The following is a 22,353-nucleotide window of genomic DNA, read 5'->3' as shown; positions in this document are numbered from 1 at the left end:
ATCCTCATTGCTAAGTATAGGCAGCTTAGTATCCCCATCAGCTATATTGCATGCTGTGGAACCTCTTAGGACACAAGTCCCAAATTATGCCTATTGGGAAGTCATAAAGGTTCCAGCTGTAGCCTGTAACTGACCTGAAATAACCTATATTGCCTATAGAAAGGTATTAAGTACCCGCAGAGGTGTTCTGTGTACCAGAGGCACGAAGACCTGCATTGTATGTATGAAATTGCAGGCTGAAAACCATGTACATAATAAAAGGCATCTGCTGCATCAGCAGAAAGAATAAAGATCCTTTGAGCTAGTGGGGAATTTAATTTCTGTAATATGAATGCAATGTAAATAATGTTCACATACAAAAGAATAAGCGAATGAATATATATATATATATATATATATATATATATATATATATTTATATATATATATTTTATAATACATTTTCTTACCTATTGAATTTTTAAAGCTTGGTTTTGTAGAAGCCAAAAAAAAAACAATTATGCGAAACTCCCATGTTTATTAAAAACTGCATAGACCAAAAGTAATGTTACCGCTACGTGTACATAAACACTACTTACCTGCTATAAATAAGTATAATAAAGAATAGTGTCCCAACATGGCGATTTCACACTGCTCAGTCCAAGAACACCCACCAAAGTTCAAAGCCACCAGATAAAATATAAATGCAGTCCACAATATAATAACTTATGTTTGCAATGCTGAAAAAAACAACAAAACAACAGCAAATAGGACAATATTGTCAAAAAAATCTATAAATGAATTTTCACATTGCAGTCACATGGTATAAAATCTTAAAAGCATGTATCGCCATAACCATGGTGTATGATCCCATGGGGCCACTCTGATAGATGTTCAACAGATTATTCTCCTAAAGCTGGGCATACACTATACACTTATCTGGCAGATCATCTGCCAGACCTGGCTGGTTGGAATGAAAATGTGGTAATGGATGAGAGCAAATGAAAATTGACCATTTGCTCCCAAACCCTGGAAAATGGCCAAAACCTGTCGTTCAGACAAATTGGTTAAATCTGTGATTTAAGAAATTTGTCTGAACAACCGTTTTTGTCCATGTTCCAGGGTTTCTGAGCAAATGGTCAATTTTCATAGTGTATGCCCAGCTTTAGATGTATAATACCTCATTCAGACCGCCTGAGGCGGGTCGCACCCGGGAGCCTGACTCGGGTGCTTCCAGGGTGCGACCCGCCTCAGGCACCTTTCTTGCCGCTGTCCCCAACCCGGCAAATTGCCGGGTTGGTGACGCCGTTGACGCAGTGTATCCTCTGTTTATGGAAATAATATATCCAACTGTAAGAGACATTGATATTTTAACTGGTGACTCTGAACTTTGGTGGGTGTTCTTGGACTAAATATTATGAAAGTGCTATTTTGGGACACTATTCTTTGTTACACTTGTTGCAATCTGGTGAATGTGGTGGAGGCTTTTTTTTTTTAGTGTTTTATAGGCTGCTAACACAAAAGTTTGCGCATTTCAGACCACTTTTTCTGTTTTTACCTGCTATAAATGCCAAACTGTCAGGTAAGCTCCGCCCTTTCCTGCTAAGCCAAATCTCCTACATGTGGCATCGCAGGAAGTGTGTTCCCTGTGCATCCTGCATTATAGGTGGAACGCTCTAGGGAGCCTCATTATTACAAAATATATTTTTCACATGTTTTGTTACAAATAGTATTTACATTGCACTCGGCAATAGGGATGGACTTTAGGAGCCCATCATCGAATGGTGGCCGTGCTTCTGACATCACATCTTGAGATGCAATTGTAACTCACCATTGTACCAAAATCATTTGATGGAATTATGATGGTTCCCGTATGCACAATAGAGACCCGCTATTATGAGTTTTACAGTTGCATTCATTTGAATAAGCCATTTGATGGCAGGGATCACTGAAAAGCCCTCATCGAATAGAAAAACACTGCTAATACAAGAACGGGAGGTAATCAGTGCCGATGCCGGAATCCTGACAGCTGACAATGCCAATAGCCGTAATACTGGCTCACAGGGACTATTCCCACTCGTGAGTGTCCATGACACCCATAGAGTGGGAATAGATCCTGTGGCGAGCACAGTGAGCCACCAAGCCGGCAAGGGGACTTGTAGAGCTCACCCCGCTACCAGCATTCCGGTGGGCAGGATGCCGGTGTCGGGTTACTGACAGCCGGCATCCCGTTCGTCAGTAATTCATATGTATTGCACAAGAACAACCATTGATGATTGTAATCCATTGACTCTCAATGGCATTCTCTAAACAACAGATAACACTGCTGATTAAAGGGTCAATCCAGTTAGCTGCGATTATCTTGTGGGTGCGAGCCATTTCCGCAGTGGCCACATCCCATAGAGGTACAAGCAGTTTGTGCGAATTGGGGCTGATTTTAGCCTGCGAAGGATGCGAGATTGGGTGCTGTTGCCGGCGTTGAAACGCTGCAGCAACAGCACATCGCACCCATCGTGCTAAACTGGATTGACCTCTAAATCTGAATATGAAAAGCATATCGTAAAACACATTTTGTACACCATAGAGATGTTTGATATGTGACGTTTGAGCTAGTGTAAACTTCCTTTTCATTAACAGGTAATCATTGCTTTTCATATGGTTTCACTGAGCGCTTGTATTTATTTTGTCACTTCTGGTAGTTTCTGTGGCAAGTCTGTCTTTTAAGAATTGGACAAGTTTATGTTGTAAACTTTTCTTTGATTTAGTTAAATTGCCAAGCATCTAAGGGTTTATTGTCGAAATCTTATTTTTAACAAGATCAGTCCAGTGTTACCCTTTAAGATCCGGAATACTTAAATATCCCACATATTACTTGCAATAAACCGCTGCATCCCACTGGGAAATATTCCACACCAAGATCTGTGTATCTACAAGCTCTCAGGAGCAGGTCCCCCCCACCGTCGTGATTTTCACCCTGCACTATATTTGTCTGCAGTGCACTCCCACTCAGTTAGTGACTCACTTCTGTCCGCCCTTTCCTGGATTATTTCACTTGATTTTTGCGGTTTCATCCCTTCTTTACTGTATTGTTTGTTTAGCCTATTGTAATTCTCCATGTACGGTGCTATGGACACTTGGTGGCACCATATAAAACATGTCTATAGTAAAGAAATTTGATTTTGCTGCTATGTATCATGAAAAATGTTTCCGATGCAGTTGAGCGATGCTTGCCTGGAAGCTGACCTTTTTGGCAGCAAGTCGGGGTATTTCTGTGCATGTGTGACCCAGGTTACACTGGGACTTATGTGGAAGCTTTTTCCCTGACTTCCACTGAAAATCCCCCCCCCCCACCCCAAAAAAAAAAAGACTGGGAGGACAGCTGGCATTACAGGTACCACTTCTGTGCTTGGTACACTTGCAGTAATAGTTTCCTGATGGGGAAGGTATTGCAGGAGAGACCCAGCGATAGCTTCTGAGTAATTAGAGGTGGGGAGAAGCCCTAAATCCTGCAAAAACATCTGTTCACAGGACTTCAGGATCTTCTCCCTCTGATAAATTGGTCTCCAAGTCCTTCCTGATTACTCCAATGAGTACTATAAGTAGTACCTTCTGGATGGGCCTATATGTGATAATCAGAAACCACAAATAGATCAAGCTGTTCTTTTCACATCTACTATAATAATTTTATCACAGTTAATAGAATTGCACTTACATTTAGGTAAAAATATACAAGACTACTGGCAAGAATAATGCTGGCCATACATTATGGCCTTCCTACCTCTATGGGGTATATTCAATAAAAGTCGGGTCCATTCCGACATGCAGTTGTCGGAATAGACCCGACAACCCCTATTCAAAAGAGCGCTGCTGCTGCTGTCAGCGCTGCGGGTGACGGAGCTGTCAGCGGCGCCGTGGCTAGAGGGGAGCGGTCAGCGGCGCCGGGGGTGAGCGGCCTCCGGCGCCAGAGCTGAGCGGGATGCGGCTCCGGAAGTGAGGTGATGTCTGCGGCGCCGGGGGGGGGGGGGGGGAGAGAAGCAGAGGAGAGGAGGAGACGGGGGAGCAGTGGCTGCAGCAGTGGAGGCTCACGGCAGCGTCCACCCGGCTCCAGCAAGCGGGACGACGCTGCCGCTGGGTCCCTGCTTTCCCCGCTGCTCCCCCGTCTCCTCTCAGATCACATATCTCGATCCGACTTTTTTTAAAGTCGGATTGAGATTGTCGGAAATGGGGCTAAAACCTGTCCGGGTTTGGCCCCGTTTCCGACAATGCACGCTGATTGGCGGCTGAAGCCGCCGATCAGCATGCATTCCGACAGCATTCCGACAAGTCGGGTTTCCCGACTTGTCGGAAAAAATAGGCCCGTAATGAATAGGTCGGAACCCCTTCCGACCTAAAACTGTCGGAAGCTGCTGTCTTCCGACAAGACGGCAGCTTCCGACAGTTATTGAATATACCCCTATGTGTGTCTGTTTTTACCCAGCTTTGTTCTATTACTGTTGTTCTAATTGTAAAGCGCAACGGAATATGCTGCGCTATATAAGAAACTGTTAATAAAATAAATAATAATAAATTAGGACGACCAGCATCTGATGCAAGTCGTCTCCCGATTTCCCTTGAACTCCCTAGCAGTCCTGGACACACGATTTGGTCTTTTTTTGACACACGATGTGCATGCAATTTTACGACCCATCGTATTCCTCACAAAAAGCGTACACCGAAATGAAGCTGATTGATCGATCCATCGAACGATGCATTGTATGTGCATAAAATATCTTACAATGGGGGTAATTCAGATCTGATTGCTGCTGTGCGTTTTTGCACATCGGGCGATCAGGTTCTAAATGCGCATGCGTATGCACCGCCATGCAGACGTGCGTCGGACAACAACAAAGGGCATCGCCGGTCAGCGACGGGTTGGTGCGAAAAATCTGTTTGCATGGGCGTTCGCAAGGTGATTGAGAGGGGGAAGCCATTTGTGGGTGGCAACTGACCGTTTACTGGGAGTGTTCTGAAAAACGCTGGCGTGTCCAAGCGTTTTCAGGGAGGATGCCTGACGTCCGCTCCGGTCCCGATCAGCCTAATGTGATTGCACTGTAGGAGTAAGTCTTGGGCTGCGCAGAGACTCCACACAGTGGATTTTAGCAGCTCGGCGTACACATAGGATCGCACACTTGCACAGCGTATATACACTCCCCATGTAGGCAGTGACTACCTGAACGCAGGACAGCAAAAATCGCTGCCCAGCAATCAGATCTGAATGACCCTCAATGTCTATACAATTATGATGGATAATATGGGCTGCACATATAATCAGAGGATGCGCCATTCGACCCGCAAGACATCGTATCGTAATTGTACCCAAATAATACATGATGTGCACACGATGCAGCGATCGATGCAAACTCATGTATGTTTTTTGATGTAATAATTGGCTTGTAATTGGCATTGCATGTGTGGGGAGGTTGCACAGTGAAACATAGTTTATTATTGCATGCTCTCTGGTGTTTACCTCCTTTCATCATTTGGTCATTGTGGTCAGGTGTACTATATCTTTACATTTAGGGAGGTGTATTCATGGTGTAAAGGAAAAGTGTGATTCCTGATTAGTAAAAAAAATTGATATATATATATATATATATATATCAAACACTGAGCAACATCCCCAAACAGGTAATTTCAACTTAAACTTGTCATTTATTTTGTACAGTCTGGACATGGCTACTAATAACAAATGCACAGACAAAATTCTTAAAGCTATGTGTGCAAATGCTAGGAGCTTAGGAGACAAGATTCCAGAGCTAATTGCGATAATGACAAGGGATAACCTGGATTTTGTGGCAATTACAGAGTCATGGTGCAATGAAAATCATGACTGGGACATATCTATACCAGGATACAATTTATTTAGGAAGGATAGAATAGGAAGAATAGGAGGAGGGGTAGCAATGTATGTGAAAAAAAGCATAAATGCTACTTTAATACAAAATATTGAAGACAAAACTGAGGCCCTTTGGGTCACCATAGAAACCGGGGAGAAGGATGTTATTCACATTGGGGTGATCTATAGACCACCAGGCCAGGGGCAGGATTTGGACAGAAACCTATTGTTGGACATCACTAAAATGGCTTTAAAAGGAGAAGTCATAATCATGGAAGACTTTTTAATTTACCTGATGTAAATTGGGAGGGGTCTTTTGCAAATTCAGCTACAAGTGGCAAATTTCTACATTCCTTACAGGGAGCATCTCTCAAGCAATTGGTGACGGAGCCCACTCGCAAAGATTCAATATTAGATTTAATTCTTACAAATGGTGATAGGATATCCGACATATATGTGGGTGAGCACCTGGGATCCAGTGATCATCAAGCAGTATGGTTTAGTATAAAGACAGGATCCAACTCCTGTCACACACAAACAAAGGTGTTGGATTTTAGAAATGCTGAGTTTGCAAAAATGGGGAGATGTTTAAGTGATTCATTGGCGGACTGGTGGAACTTGGAAGGAGTGCAGGAGAGGTGGGAAAAACTGAAAAGTGCAATACTAAGTGCAACTGATCTTTGTATCAAAAGGGTTAGGAAAAGCACCAGGAAAAGGAAGCCAGTGTGGTTCACAAAAGAAGTATCAACTAGTGTGAAAGCAAAAAAGATGGCTTTTAGGAAAAACAAACAGACTCAAAATAAAAATGACAAGAGGTGTATCTTGACAGACGGAAGGATGCTAAGAAAGTGATCAGACGTGCAAAGGCAGAAGCTGAGGAAAAAATGGCCCAGTCAGTAGATAAAGGGGGCAAAACTTTTTTTAAGTATATAAGTGAAAGGAGAAAATCAAATGGAGGAATAATAAGACTTAAGACAGAGAGTGAGAATTTGGTGGAGGGAGACAAGGCAATAGCAGATCACCTAAATAATTATTTTTGCTCAGTATTTACTACAGAAGAAGGGATGGGGCCACAGTTAAGTTGCAAGGACATTCATAAAAATAAGGTAGATAAAAGTACATTTACAGAGGAGAAGGTCCTAACAGAACTTTCACAACTAAAAGTGGATAAATCAATGGGACCAGATGGGATACACCCAAGGATACTCAAAGAGCTAAAAGATGTGCTGGTTACACCGTTAACAGAATTATTTAACCAGTCACTAAATACAGGTGCCATTCCAGAGGACTGGAAAAGAGCAAATGTAGTTCCACTGCACAAAAGTGGAAGCAAGGAAGAAGCAAGTAACTACAGACCAGTAAGCCTTACATCAGTAGTGGGGAAATTAATGGAAAAACTATTAAAAGAAAGAGTTGTGGAATATCTTAAATCAAACCACTTACAGGATCCAAAACAGCATGGATTTACTGGTGGTAGATCATGCCAAACAAAATCTTATTGACTTTTTTGACTCTGTGACGAAAATAATAGATCAAGGGGGAGCTGTAGATGTAGCATACCTAGACCTTAGTAAGGCATTTGACACTGTCCCACATCGCAGACTGCTAAATAAACTTGAAAGCGTAGGGGTGGATTATAAAACAGTTAAATGGATAAGAACCTGGTTGCAGGATAGGAAACAGACAGTTGTAGTTAATGGAGTGCAATCTATGGAGGGAAATGTTACCAGTGGAGTACCCCAGGGATCTGTACTTGGTCCAGTTCTCTTTAATATCTTTGTTGGTGACATTGCAGATGGTATTGAAGGGAAGGTATGCCTTTTTGCAGATGATACAAAGATATGCAACAGGGTAGACACACCGGGAGGGGTAAAACAAATGATTGATGACCTAGCTAGGCTTGAGAAATGGTCAAGAACGTGGCAACTACAGTTTAATGCTAAAAAATGCAAAATCATGCACTTGGGTCTCAAAAACCCAAAGGCTAAATATAGTATCAAGGGTACTATAATGGAAACTACTGAAGAGGAAAGGGATTTAGGAGTCACTATTTCAAGTGACTTGAAGGCAGGAAAGCAATGCAACAAAGCAATGAGAAAGGCAAGTCAGATGCTTGGTTGCATAGGGAGAGGAATCAGTAGCAGGAAAAAAGAAGTGATAATGCCACTGTATAGGTCATTGGTGCGGCCCCATCTGGAATACTGTGTCCAGTTCTGGAGACCATATCTCCAGAAGGATATAAATACATTAGAGAGTGTACAAAGAAGGGCAACTAAAATGGTGCATGGCCTACATCACAAAACGTACCCGGAAAGGCTAAAAGATCTTAACATGTATAGTTTGGAGGAGAGAAGGGAAAGGGGAGACATGATAGAAACTTTCAAATACCGTATATCAAGGGTCTTAACAAAGTTCAGGAGGGAAACATTCTTCAAAGGAAGAGAAGTATTAGAACTCGAGGTTATACACTGAGACTGGAGGGGGGGAGGTTCAGGGGCAATTTAAGGAAAAATTACTTCACAGAAAGGGTAGTGGATAAGTGGAATAGTCTCCCATCAGAGGTGGTAGAGGCTAAGACTGTAGAGCAATTTAAACATGCTTGGGATAGGCATATGAATATCCTTACAAAGAATTAAGGTTCAAAAAGGCTTGAGATTACCTAAAGGATAAAAAAAAGGGGCAGACTAGATGGGCCAAGTGGTTCTTATCTGCCGTCAAATTCTATGTTTCTATGTTTCTATCGAGGTGTCGAAATCGTGTATTCATACCTGACATCGTCCTAGTGTATGGCCTGCTTAACTCCTGATAACCTAGGTCACCCTGATGTTCAGGTACACATTTTAAGACCCTGTTCATCAGACTTCAAATCGGGAGTATGAGTCACAGGGGACTGTGCAGGAAGGGTGTGGTATAGCACATAGACAGTGATTAGGTAGACACTATATAGTCGACAGTTAAAAGTCAGACAGGGCCAAAAGTCAAAAGTTTGTGTTTTTAACCCAAATCTGGTGAAATTTGTCTGCTCGCCACGCTTTGGGCTCAATGTATCGCTACGCTCGCCACAACTTTACTAAAAGGTAATAGTTTGTGACATAGATAGTAAATGAGGCAAAAGTTGTAAAAAACACAGAAAAACTAAAAATATATATATACTTTTTTTGTGTCTGACTTTTGACCCTGTCTGACTTTTGACTGTCGACCGTATTGTTTCTACCTAATGACTGTCTATCTTTTAACTGTCTATCTATAGACTGGAACCCGTGCAGAAATTAAAAAGAGTCACTAACTACTTGACTAACATATCCAAATGCTGTACTACAAAACAATGCAAATCATCAAGTAAAGAAGTAGTTCCCAAACTATCTTGAATCATGGCACCGAGTATCACTATGTTTTTATGGTGGTTTCATGAAATCTTTAAGACGAGATACTTGTTGTGTCACACACACAGACAAATATATACTGTGTGTGTGTGTGTATATGTATTTGTTTAGATTTTGTTTGTGGTAATTTCTTCCACGGATTGAATTGTTGATTGAACATTTTGTAGAAAGTATTAATTTCTCTATATTTAATTAACACTAAAGGGACGATTCAAATGTTCTATGCGCGCCCCCTACTGGACATCTATACGAATGGGTATCTATCAGAGAAATTTAATTGTTGCTCCGATCAGATGCTCATTAGTATTTAATAAGGCTCCGTTTAGTTTCGCAAAGCGGCTAAACCCGTCTAAAGATCTTTATTGGGCATCTAAAGTCCTGGTTTGGGTGGCTAAACCATGGGCTTTTCACACATTTTTTCTCGCACCTACGGAGGCAGCGATGAAAAATAATACTGCTGCAATTAATGGGACAATTGAATTGCTCTGATAGACAACCATTCGTTTAGGCGCCCAGCAGGGGGAGCACATAACATTTGAATCACGCACATTGGGGTAAATTTACTAAGGTGTGATTTTTGTAGAAGTGGTGATGTTGCCCATAGCAACCAATCAGTTTGTATCTATTATCTTTTAGAAGCAGCTAGATAAATGTTAAGTAGAGTAGAATCTGGTTGATTGTTGTTAACATCACCAGTTCTAAAAAAACTCCCACCTTAGTAAATTTACCCTACCAATATCGGATGCAATAGAGCGATTCTTTTACTTCTGCACGTGCATATATGTAGCACTTTGCATGCATCTCCATAGCATGTAAACAGAGTCTGAGTTGCATGGGAGACGCTCAGTCTCTGAAATGTTTTGAAAATGTTGTGGCCGTTCCTGGGAGGTAGCTCAGTGCACACACAAAGATTGTCCATGTTATAGGAGTTTCTGTGTTTGTGTAGGCGCTCAGCATAAAGTTCCAGATGGGTGAGCACCAATAGAATCAGACACGGACAGGACTCAGAAACAGACGCGTTACCTCTGTCAGTGTTTTACCTTTCCGGCGTCAGTTCTAATATGCAGATAGTTATTCTTATCAGCTAATTAGCTAGTATCTGTGCTCTTTATAGTGTCACTTGTTGTAATGTGTGATAACCTTTTACATGTAATCTTTATTCTGTTTTAAATCACATAATATTATCTTTGTAATTTCTCTTATGTCCTAGAGGATGCTGGGGACTCCGTAAGGACCATGGGGTATAGACGGGCTCCGCAGGAGACATGGGCACCTATAAAGAACTTTTAGTACGGGTGTGCACTGGCTCCTCCCTCTATGCCCCTCCTCCAGACCTCCGTTAGATCTTGTGCCCAGAGGAGATAGGGTGCATTACAGGGAGCTCTCCTTAGTTTCTCTGTTTAAAGAATTTTGTTAGGTTTTTTATTTTCAGGGAGCACTGCTGGCAACAGGCTCCCTGCATCGTGGGACTGAGGAGAGAGAATCAGACCTACTTAACTGATAGGCTCTGCTTCTTAGGCTACTGAACACCATTAGCTTCAGAGGGAGTCGGAACGCAGGTCTCACCTTGCCGTTCGTCCCAGAGCCGCGCCGCCGTCCTCCTCGCAGAGCCGGTAGATAGAAGCCGGGTGAGTATGAGAAGAAAGAAGACTTCAAAGGCGGCAGAAGACTTCTGATCTTCACAGAGGTAACCGCTGCGCGCCATTGCTCCTGGGACACACACACACAGAGGCACAGATGGGTGCAGGGCGCAGGGGGGGCGCCCTGAGCAGCAATAAACCTCAGAACTGGCATATTGGGAGATATTAGGTTGCAGAGGCAGTAAATATGTGAACCCCCGCCATTTTTTGTAATTTCTAGCGGGACCGAAGCCCGCCGCTGGAGGGGGCGGAGCTTGTTCCTCAGCACTAACCAGCGCCATTTTCTCCACAGAAGCTGCAGAGACGCTGGCTCCCCGGACTCTCCCCTGCTGAATTCAGGACAGAGGGCTTAAAAAGAGGAGGGGGGGCACAATTCTTGGTGCAGTGAGTTTTATTATATCAAAAAGCGCTATCTGGTATTTCTCCAGTGTCAGTGAGCGCTGGGTGTGTGCTGGCATACTCTCTCTCTGTCTCTCCAAAGGGCCTTATTAGGGAATTGTCCCCTTATAACTATATCCCGGTGTGTGTGGGGTGTCGGTACGTGCGTGTCGGCATGTTTGAAGCGGAAGGCTCTTCTAAGGAGGAGGTGGAGCAGATGAGTGGTGAGTCCCCGTCGGTGGTGCCGACTCAAGAGTGGATGGATATGTGGCATATGTTAAATGCAAGTGTGGCATCACTACATAAGAGACTGGATAAAGCAGAGTCCAGGGAGACAACAGGGGGTCAATCCACGGATTGGACCGACTCACAGGGCCCTCCAGGGTCTCAGAAACGTCCCTTGTCACAGATACCGACACGGAGTCTGACTCCAGTGTCGACTACGATGAAGCTAGATTGCACCCTAGGGTGACAAAAAGTATTCAGTGTATGATTATCGCAATAAAATATGTTTTACATATCACTGATGAACCCTCTGTTCCCGACACGAGGGTACACATGTTTAAGGGGAAGAAGCAAGTAGTAACCTTTCCCCCATCTCATGAACTTGACGAGTTATTTGAAAAAGCTTTGGAAACTCCAGATAAGAAACTGTAGATTCCCAAAAGGATTCTTATGGCGTACCCTTTCCCTATACAGGACAGGGTACGTTGGGAGTCCTCTCCCACAGTGGACAGGGCTTTGACACGCCTGTCCAAAAAGATGGCGCTGCCGTCTCCAGACACGGCAGCCCTCAAAGATCCTGCGGACCGCAGGCAGGAGACTACTTTAAAGTCTATGTATACACATACTGGTGCTTTGCTCAGGCCGGCAATTGCGTCGGCATGGGTATGTAGCACAATTGCAGCTTGGACAGAGACCTTGTCAGCTGACCTTGATACCCTAGACCGGGATACCATTTTATTAACATTAGCCCATTTTAAGGACGTAGTCTTATATATGAGAGATGCTCAGAGAGACATTGGACTGCTGGGTTCCAGAGCCAATGCCATGGCTATTTCTGCGAGACGAGCCTTATGGACCCGTCAATGGACAGGTGATGCGGACCCGAAAAAGCATATAGAGGTTTTACCTTACACGGGTGACGTGTTGTTTGGGGAGGGGCTCGCGGATCTGGTTTCCACAGCTAGCGCGGGTAAATTTACCTTTTTTACCTTTTGTTCCCCAACAGCAAAAGAAAACTCCACAGTATCAGATGCAGTCCTTTCGGTCACATAAGCCCAGAAGAGGTTGGGGCTCCTCCTTCCTTGCCAGAGGTAAGGGCAGAGGAAAAAGAACACCTGCTTCGGCTAGTTCCCAGGAGCAGAAGTCCTCCCCGGCTTCTGCAAAATCCACCGCATGACGCTGGGGCTCCCCTAAGGGAGTCCGCATCGTTGGGGGCGCGCCTTCGATTATTCAGCCAGGTCTGGGTTCGGTCAGACGTGGATCCTTGGGTGATGGAAATTATTTCCCAAGGCTACAGGCTGGATATCGAAGAGGTGCCCCCTCGCCGATTTTTCAAGTCGGCCTTACCAGCTTCTCCCCAAGGGAGGGAAGTAGTGTTAGCTGCAATTCAAACGCTGTACCAGCAGCATGTGATTGTCAAGGTCCCCCTGGCCCAACAGGGAAAAGGGTATTATCCGACCCTGTTTGTGGTTCCGAAGCCGGATGGTTTGGTCAGACCCATTTTGAATCTAAAATCCCTGAACCTGTACATGAAAAAAAATTAAAATTCAAGATGGAATCGCTTCGAGCTGTAATATCCAGCCTAGAAGGGGGGGATTTTATGGTGTCGCTAGACATAAAGGATGCTTACCTTCATGTCCCCATACATCCCTCTCATCAGGAGTACCTGAGATTCGCTGTACAGGACTGTCATTACCAGTTTCAGATGTTGCCGTTTGGGCTATCCACGGCCACGAGGATTTTCACCAAGGTGATGGCGGAAATGATGGTGCTCCTGCGCAAACAAGGAGTCACAATTATCCCATACTTGGACGATCTCCTGATAAAGGCGAGATCAAGAGATCAGTTGCTGAAGAACGTGGCGCTCTCCTTGAGGGTGCTCCAACAGCACGGTTGGATTATAAATCTTCCAAAGTCTCAATTGGTTCCAACGACTCGACTGTTGTTCCTAGGCATGATTCTGGACACGGAACGAAAGAAGGTTTTTATCCCGTCGGAAAAGGCCCAGGATCTCCAGTCGATGGTCAGAGACCTGCTAAAGCCAAAAAGAGTGTCAGTTCATCAATGCACTCGAGTTCTGGGAAAAATGGTGGCAGCCTACGAGGCCATCCCCTTCGGCAGGTTTCATGCAAGGACTTTTCAGTGGGACCTTCTGGACAAGTGGTCCGGGTCCCAGCTACAAATACATCAGACGATAACACTGTCCCCCAGGGCCAGAGTATCTCTCCTGTGGTGGCTGCACAGTGCTCACCTTCTAGAGGGTCGCAGGTTCGGCATTCAGGACTGGGTTCTGGTGACCACGGACGTGAGCCTCCGAGGGTGGGGAGCAGTCACACAAGGAAGAAACTTTCAGGGACTGTGGTCACGCCAGGAGGCTTGTCTGCACATCAACGTCCTGGAATTAAGAGCCATATACAACGGCCTACGACAAGCGGAGGCTCTTCTTTGCGACCTACAATTTCTGATTCAATCGGACAATGTCACAGCAGTGGCTCATGTGAACCGCCAAGGCGGGACAAGGAGCAGAGTCGCGATGGCGGAGGCCACCAGGATTCTTCGCTGGGCGGAAAATCACGTAAGCGCTCTGTCAGCTGTCTTTCTTCCGGGAGTGGACAACTGGGAAGCAGACTTCCTCAGCAGACACGATCTCCATCCAGGAGAGTGGGGACTTCATCAAGAAGTCTTTGCAGAGATAACAGGTCTCTGGGGAATTCCTCAAATAGACATGATGGCGTCACGCCTTAACAAGAAGGTTCGGAGGTACTGTGCCAGGTCCAGGGACCCTCTGGCAGTAGCGGTAGACGCCCTGGTGACACCGTGGGTGTTTCAGTCGGTCTATGTGTTTCCTCCTCTTCCTCTCATCGCAAAAGTTTTGAGGATCATAGGACAAAAAAAAGAGTACAGACAATACTCATTGTTCCAGACTGGCCTCGAAGGGCCTGGTACTCAGATCTTCAGGAAATGATCACAGAAGATCCTTGACCCCTTCCTCTCAGGGAGGACCTGTTGCAGCAGGGGCCCTGCGTGTTCCAAGACTTACCGCGGTTACGTTTGACGGCATGGCGGTTGAACGCCGAATCCTAGCTGGGAAAGGTATTCCGGAAGAGGTCATACCTACTCTGATAAAGGCTAGGATGGAGGTGACTGCGAAACATTATCAACGTATCTGGCGGAAGTATGTCTCTTGGTGTGAAACCAAGAATGCTCCTACAGAAGATTTCCATCTGGGCCATTTTCTCCACTTCCTACAGACAGGAGTGGATATGGGCCTGAAGTTAGGGCCGAAATCTGTACTTTAATAGAGCCTATCTAAATTCTTTCAGAAGGAATTGGCTTCTCTACCAGAAGTCCAGACTTTTGTAAAGGGAGTGCTGCACATCCAGCCTCCTTTTGTGCCCCCAGTGGCACCCTGGGACCTTAACGTGGTGTTACAGTTCCTTAAATCTCACTGGTTTGAGCCCCTTCAAACGGTTGAATTGAAATTTCTCACCTGGAAGGTGGTCATGTTATCGGCCTTGGCATCTGCAAGGCGTGTGTCAGAATTGGCGGCCTTGTCTCACAAGAGCCCCTACTTGATTTTTCATGTGGATAGAGCGGAATTGAGGACTCGTCCTCAATTTCTGCCTAAGGTGGTGTCTTCATTTCATATGAACCAACCTATTGTGGTGCCTGTGGCTACGAGTGACTTGGAGGACTCCAAGTCCTTGGATGTAGTCAGGGCCTTAAAAATTTATGTGGCTAAGACAGCTAGAGTGAGGAAAACAGAAGCACTGTTTGTCCTGTATGCGGCCGACAAGGTTTGGCACACCTGCTTCTAAGCAGACTATTGCTCGCTGGATCTGTAACACGATTCAGCAGGCTCATTCTACGGCTGGATTGCCCTTACCAAATTCAGTAAAGGCCCATTCCACTAGGAAGGTGGGCTCTTCTTGGGCGGCTGCCCGAGGCGTCTCGGCATTACAGCTTTGCCGAGCAGCTATTTGGTCGGGTTCAAACACTTTTACTAAATTCTACAAATTTGATACCCTGGCTGACGTGGACCTCGCATTTGCTCAGTCGGTGCTGCAGAGTCATCCGCACTCTCCCGCCTGGTCTGGAGCTTTGGTATAAACCCCATGGTCCTTACGGAGTCCCCAGCATCTTCCAGGGCGTAAGATCAAATAAGATTTTAAACCTACCGGTAAATCTTTTTCTCCTAGTCCGTAGAGGATGCTGGGCGCCCGTCCCAGTGCGGACTACCTCTGCAAGACTTGTATAGAGTTGTTGCTTACATAAGGGTTATGTTACAGTTGGAATCGGTCTTTGACTGATACTGTTTTTTGTTCATACTGTTAACTGGTTATGTGTACTCCAGGTTATATGGTATGATTGGTGTGGGCTGGTATGAATCTTGCCCTTAGGTTAACAAAATCTTTTCCTCATATTGTCCATCTCCTCTGGGCACAGTTCTCTAACTGAGGTATGGAGGAGTGGCATAGAGGGAGGAGCCAGTGCACACCCATACTAAAAGTTCTTTATAGGTGCCCATGTCTCCTGCGGAGCCCGTCTATACCCCATGGTCCTTACGGAGTCCCCAGCATCCTCTACGGACTAGGAGAAAAAGATTTACTGGTAGGTTTAAAATCTTATTTTATATTTGAGTTCGGACAGGAACCCGCACCTTCGGCCAACTCTGACTGCATTACAACCGGCCCAGTGGGTAATTAAGAGCTATTCATATTTCTGTGAACTTGATCATTTTTACTGCGGTTATTATGAGCCCTGTAAACTGAATATGTCAATCAAGTACTTAGTGACTCCTTTTTATTTTTGTATATCCGCCCCCTTCTTGTTCACACTTGTGTTCTGTAGCCTGAAGAAAAGGATCTAGATGTGAAATGTGTAGAAAACCATAAGGGGGTGCCATGTTGCTCTGGGTTAGTATGGCTAGTTAGGGGCAGCCTATAAATGTCCTGTTTTTAATATAATATATAAAGGGAATTGTAGTCCTGTTGCCGGTGGTCGGGATCCCGGCGGCCAGCAGACAGACACCAGGATGCCTACCGCCAGAACGTGGACACCCATAGAGTGGGAATAGAATTATATAATATAATATAGCAAGTCCAATTGTCCTGCCACGCCTTTGACCCGTCTGGGTCTATCTGTGCTTCGGTGCCCTCCTTTAGGGGATTGCACCCCTCCGTATGAGGCAAATGGAGAAAGCCTGCACTCCAGAGGCTTCGCAAATAGTAAATATCACCACAAGTGTTTATTGTAACACATCGACGTTTCGGGGCCAGTTGCCCCTTTCTCAAGACATAACACATAGCCAAACAGTGCATATATTTATACTATAAATAGACTTTCACTTATGTTTTATAGTATAAATATATGCACTGTTTGGCTATGTGTATGTGTATATATTGTAACACGGGTATAGTAAATAAGGACTTGCAGGCAAGTTTTCCAGTTACAACCAAAGTGTACTGGCATCAGACACTGTAGCACAGCATACTCAGGCTTGGGCCTGGTCACACAGGCACATAGATAAAATAAACAGACAAACATGAAAAGGTCCTAGCACTTCCCGCGCTCACAAGTCATTCTGCTGCAGTGGCTTGCAGCTACACACGCCATGCTCTCCCGGCATGGCCAGTGTCCACAGTCCCTGACGCTATACACTCAGCCCTGCTCACTGGCCTACTAACAGGCATCAGCGCAATGTATTGTGGGTAAGAGGGATTTTTTTTTAACTCCTCTCCTTCACCTGACTTCCTGCTGTCTCTGAGTGAGCTGGAAAACCTGGACCTCTGTTTTTCCAGCTACAGCTGTGCAATTTAGAAAGCTTGGAATTATAAAATTCCACTACAGGTGCAGAATGTGCAGGCCTTGTTCTCTTCTCCCGTGGAGGGAGCTGATCCCACCAGAATGTGGGCAGTTGTGGGGAGACACAAGCCCTCTTACCACAATAAAAAAAAAAAATGTATGTATGTATATATGCGTGTGTGTGTGTATATATATATATATATATATATATATATATATATATGTGTGTGTGTGTGTGTGTGTATATATATATATATATATATATATATATATAAATAATGATTTGTGTGTGTTTTGTATGATTTGTGTGTGTTTTGTAATAATAGCTGAAGTGCCCCGGGTTTAAATTTTGAAGTTGTTAAGTTATCAATGGGTTGGATGTAACTGTCAACATATAAAAGATAATTTGTAGCTTAGCAGCTTCCAACACACCCATGATATGGTTGCCCAGTGTAGTTTTTATTTTTGGGTTGTCATCAGTAGACGTTATCCCCAGCTTTTCTTTCTGTTCAGTTTTATAATAATTTTTTCTCTGCAAGATGGGTTTAAAGTTTTCCTTCTGTTTTCAATGTTACTATTCCAAGGCTTTTGGGTACACGACATTTTTTGTCTTCCCACCTCCATTTCTATTGGTTATTTTACTACGTTGAATTATGGTTATTTCTGTCAATTATTACAGTTCATGGAAGTTTTCATCCAAATCCATCCAGCGGAAGGCCCAGAACAGGCTCCTTATGTCAAAGTTCTACCCAGAGTACACCACTTGAAGGTCTGACTGGGACCCCACCCCCCTAACATGTCTTCTGGGATTCAGTGTTACTACTCTGTGAAGTGATCTTACAAATCTATCCAGTGGATGTATGGTGGTCAATCCCGGGATCGGCGTGGTCCTGGGATTTTGGTCTAAAATTGTCCAGTATTGAATCCCGGGATTGGAGCTTCCAATCCCGGGATTCGGGCAATTAGTTTTTTGTAATTCCGGCCAGCGTCTGAGCCGATTCAGCATATGGCTCAGGCGCTGCCCGTCTCCCCCTGCCCCCGGCTGTGGGCAATGCACAGCGTGTTATGTTGTTAGAAGTCACACTGCACAGTGCAAGCCGCACTGCCAGCCGGAAAGGCCGCTGCCTGCCTCCCAGACTAGCCACCAGGCTGGCATGACATTCTGGTGTGGCCTGGGAGCGCAGTGCGAGTCCAGCAGGAGGCTAATACTCGCCTCTCCTGCTGGATTCGCACCCACTGCGGCCGCACCGTCTCTTCCTGACAGCTGGGTGGGATTGGGGCAGGGCAGTTATCCTGATAGCCGGTGGTGGTTGATGCGTGCACCACATTAAATTGAGTCAGCCGGCGGGTGACGAGCTGGGGGGGGGAGGCCCGGGCCACCTATGACAAGTAGCCCCGTGCACCAACTGACCCATCGGGACTCATCCCGGTAGAGGTAATGGCCAATCCGGTCCTGCCCTCACTGAACCCAACCCTTCTACCGTGCGCACAAACCCATGCTTGTTGTAGTTGCAGAGGAATATCCGAGCTTATTTGCTCTGCTTAGCAGTCATTCTGTGCTACTGTTTTCTGCCTTGAAAATTATGCAGATAAACAGCAAAAAGAAATAACCTAATAAAGAATTAACCAGCTAATTCAGACTGGATCGCGTTAGCGGCAGAGATCGCAGTCTGCAGCCCTTTGGGGAGTGCGCGCGCGTGCGCAGCGGGGAGGCCCACTGAGATGCTAAAAGCATCTCAGGGCTGCGATCTCCTCTGCCTGATTGACAGGCAGAGGCGGGGTGGGAGGGGGCGTGCCAACGGCGTTAGAACGCCATTGGTATGGCGCGCTACAGACAATACAGGCGTGTCCGGACCGTTGTGGAGGCAGGCCGCAGTGACTGTGACATCACACACAGCCGCTGCAACCCGGGAGGCGGCAGGTAGCCTCCTGCCAGCGCAGCTAGGCTGCGCAGGCAGGAAGCTACGCGGCGGGTGCAAAGGGCGACGATGCTTTGCACCTGTGCGGGAGGGGGGCAGGGCCTGACATGCAGGGCGGACTAGCCCTGTGCTGGATGTCCCTCCTGCATGTCTGATTAACTGATTGTAGATGTGCTAAATTTAGCACATCTAGGATCAGATCTGAATCGCCCCCAAAATACATTAAAATTAGCACAATCTAAGTATAATGAAAACCAGATTAGCACTGGATACTGTGCTGGTTGCTGGCAAATCAGCAGGAACCCACTCAAAGTGTAATTATATAAGTGTATTGTGACCACTAGTAAGACTCATCCAGAAATGGAAAAAATAATCCAAAACGCAAAGTCCTGAAAAATGCGACAAAACAAATAAATCCTGAAATTATAGAATTTAGTCAGATTTAGCTGTATAGTCCAATCTGCAGCTACCAGGGGGTTAGCATTGTTTTTAGCATTGTTTTTATTTTATACATTTTAAATCAATAAAAATGTATGAAAAATGCCCTTTAATAAATATATCCCCTAGTGTTTAGATTGAGTAGCTATTTTTTGAGACACATGCTTATTCTCAGCAATAGATCCATAAAGAATAGATAACGGTCACTTGGCTCCTTGTTTGGTGACAGCATCGGATTACATAGATAGCGTAGCTGACAGCTATAAAAGTTCCAGGTGTGAACTGATGCGCTTCGCCTTGCCTTTGAGACTTTATTTTAAACATGCACTGTTTTAAAAAATGTTATGTGACACATGGGCCAAAGGCAAAACTCCTTCCATTTCACAAGCCTTATACTTAGTTTCTTACAGGATGTCACTTGAAGTCATATTTTGCCTTGGTGATTACCTTAAGTCTTTATATTCAAAATACACATGGCATGTCAAATCAAAGCGAAATATTGCATTTCCTGGCAGGGACAAACGCAGGATTTCCAAGGGGGGGTTTCAGTATGTATAAGTTCTCTGACAAAAAATATAATAAAACAGTTGAAACGTTGGAAACCTAAAAGCTAAGGCTATATTACTTACAAGCCTGATGAATGCCACCCTTACTATATGAAAGCTGTCTCCAGTTCTCCAGGAGGGCACTCGGGTAATTAAGTAAGACTGTACGCATAGTGTGGTTCTTCTTTCTGATATATACTGTATGTATGTGTATGTATATGTGTGTGTGTGTGTGTGTGTGTGTGTGTGTGTATGTATGTATGTATATATATATATATATATGTATATATATATATATATATATAAAATATTTTTTTGTTTTGTTTTGTCCACAGTATACAGCCTTGAAAAAAGCGCCTTGCGTGGCGCTGAAACGTCGGCAAAGTTATGCCATTTTTTTAATTGATATTTGAGTTGTCAGTACACCAGTCCCCTGAGTGCCGCCTGGTTCTTTATGCATTGGGAGCAGGCCGATGCTAACCCCTCTCTAGAATGTAAGCTTGCGTGCAGGGCCTTCCCACCTCTATGACTGTTTGTTATACCCAGTTTTGTTATATCATTGTTATTTGCAATTGTAAAGCGCAACGGAATCTTCACATACATATATTTTTTATATATACATATAGTATATATGTGACACACACAAACACACACACACAGTCACATACACACAGCATACTTACACACAGCATACGCACACACACACACACACACACACACACACACACACACACCAAATTCATACACGCAGCACACTTACAAACACAGGGTGTACAAACACATTATACATACACACAGAGCTTCCATTCTCCCTGACACTACTGCGGTGCAGATCCTCCCTCTCTCTCCTTGCTCGTAGCTGTGATCGTAGTGCACCGCCGTGCCACTGCCGTGTTCAGTTGTCAGCGCTCCGCATCAGGTAGCATTGATATCGAAGCCACCTGATGCGGATGTGCTGGGAGATGAGCCAGCAGTGACCAGCCACCACTGATTGCGGCTGCGTGAGGCTGTCTCCATCATGTTTGATCCGTCGGTTGGTTTCGGAGTACTCAGAACCCCCCCTGCGTGCACTATTGCCTGATTTTGAAAATCTTTTACCTGATAGCATCTAATCCTAGTAATACATGCAGCAGTAGAAGGCTACCAGTGCAGTGTTTACCTTTTTTTTCCCTTTTAATTCACAGTTGCCCTATTTGCAATCTCTAGTGATACCTCAGGGTTGCTGTTAAGAGTTTAGTAAATTGATAGGCTGGATTCTGATGAAGTTTGGCTAATGTCCGATGACTACTAGCTAGGTTCTGCAGTGTGTTGTCAATCTAGAAGGATGACTACAGGTGGCTGGCCGACAGGCAGATCCTGTCACTTGGTCTGAGCAGCAAGTGCCATAGTTATGGCTCATTTAGGAGGTTATAACAAAAGGTGCAGAACACTGATGCATAATTTGCTAATGTTTCTTAAATGTGCAAATCTGTGCTGAAACCAGTAAGGAACAATTTTTATCAGGTTATTGTGTGTTAGACAATGGTTTTAGTAGGTACAGTATTTGTACCTTTCAGCAATTTTAAATAACTATCCTCCACATTGTCTGGCTTAGCATTCATCTTGTACAGACTACAGACCATAGGGAAGAAAATAATAATAATTTTATTTATATAGCGCTCTTTCTCCAATCGGACTCAAGGCACTTAACAGATACATAGCATAATATAGTACAGGAAATAATAAAGTACAGAACAGTTTTTCATAAAATACAGAAGCATGAAGATACTAAAGGGACAATTATTGAAATGTTTGAGTAAACAGGAAAGTCTTGAGCAGAGGTTCTCAAACTCGGTCCTCGGGGGCCCACACAGTGCATGTTTTGCAGGTCTCCTCACAGAATCGCAAGTGAAATAATTAGCTCCACCTGTGAACCTTTTAAAATGTGTCAGTGAGTAATTAATACACCTGTGCACCTGCTGGGTTACCTGCAAAACATGCACTGTGTGGGCTCCCGAGGACCGAGTTTGAGAACCTCTGGTCTTGAGTCTACTTTTGAAGGATTCTATAGTCGGGGTCTCTCGCACTGTGCGGGGAAGTGAGTTCCAGAGAGTTGGAGCCGCATGACTAAAAGCTCGACCCCCAAATGAATTACGGGAGATTCTAGGTACTAGATTTGTACCCAAG

The 22,353-nt window shown here is 44.6% G+C and overlaps 1 protein-coding gene across 3 annotated transcripts in view; it reads left to right on the top strand.

The window, feature by feature from the left end:
* LOC135056445 (solute carrier family 22 member 15-like) overlaps positions 1–22,353 on the top strand; it is a 469,036-nt gene that overhangs the window by 570 nt on the left and 446,113 nt on the right. The window lies entirely within an intron of this gene.

This window comes from Pseudophryne corroboree, chromosome 3 (genome assembly GCF_028390025.1).
Source record: "Pseudophryne corroboree isolate aPseCor3 chromosome 3, aPseCor3.hap2, whole genome shotgun sequence".
In the NCBI taxonomy this organism is placed as follows: Eukaryota; Metazoa; Chordata; class Amphibia; order Anura; family Myobatrachidae; genus Pseudophryne; species Pseudophryne corroboree.
This window is presented reverse-complemented; position numbering and strand designations above follow the sequence as displayed.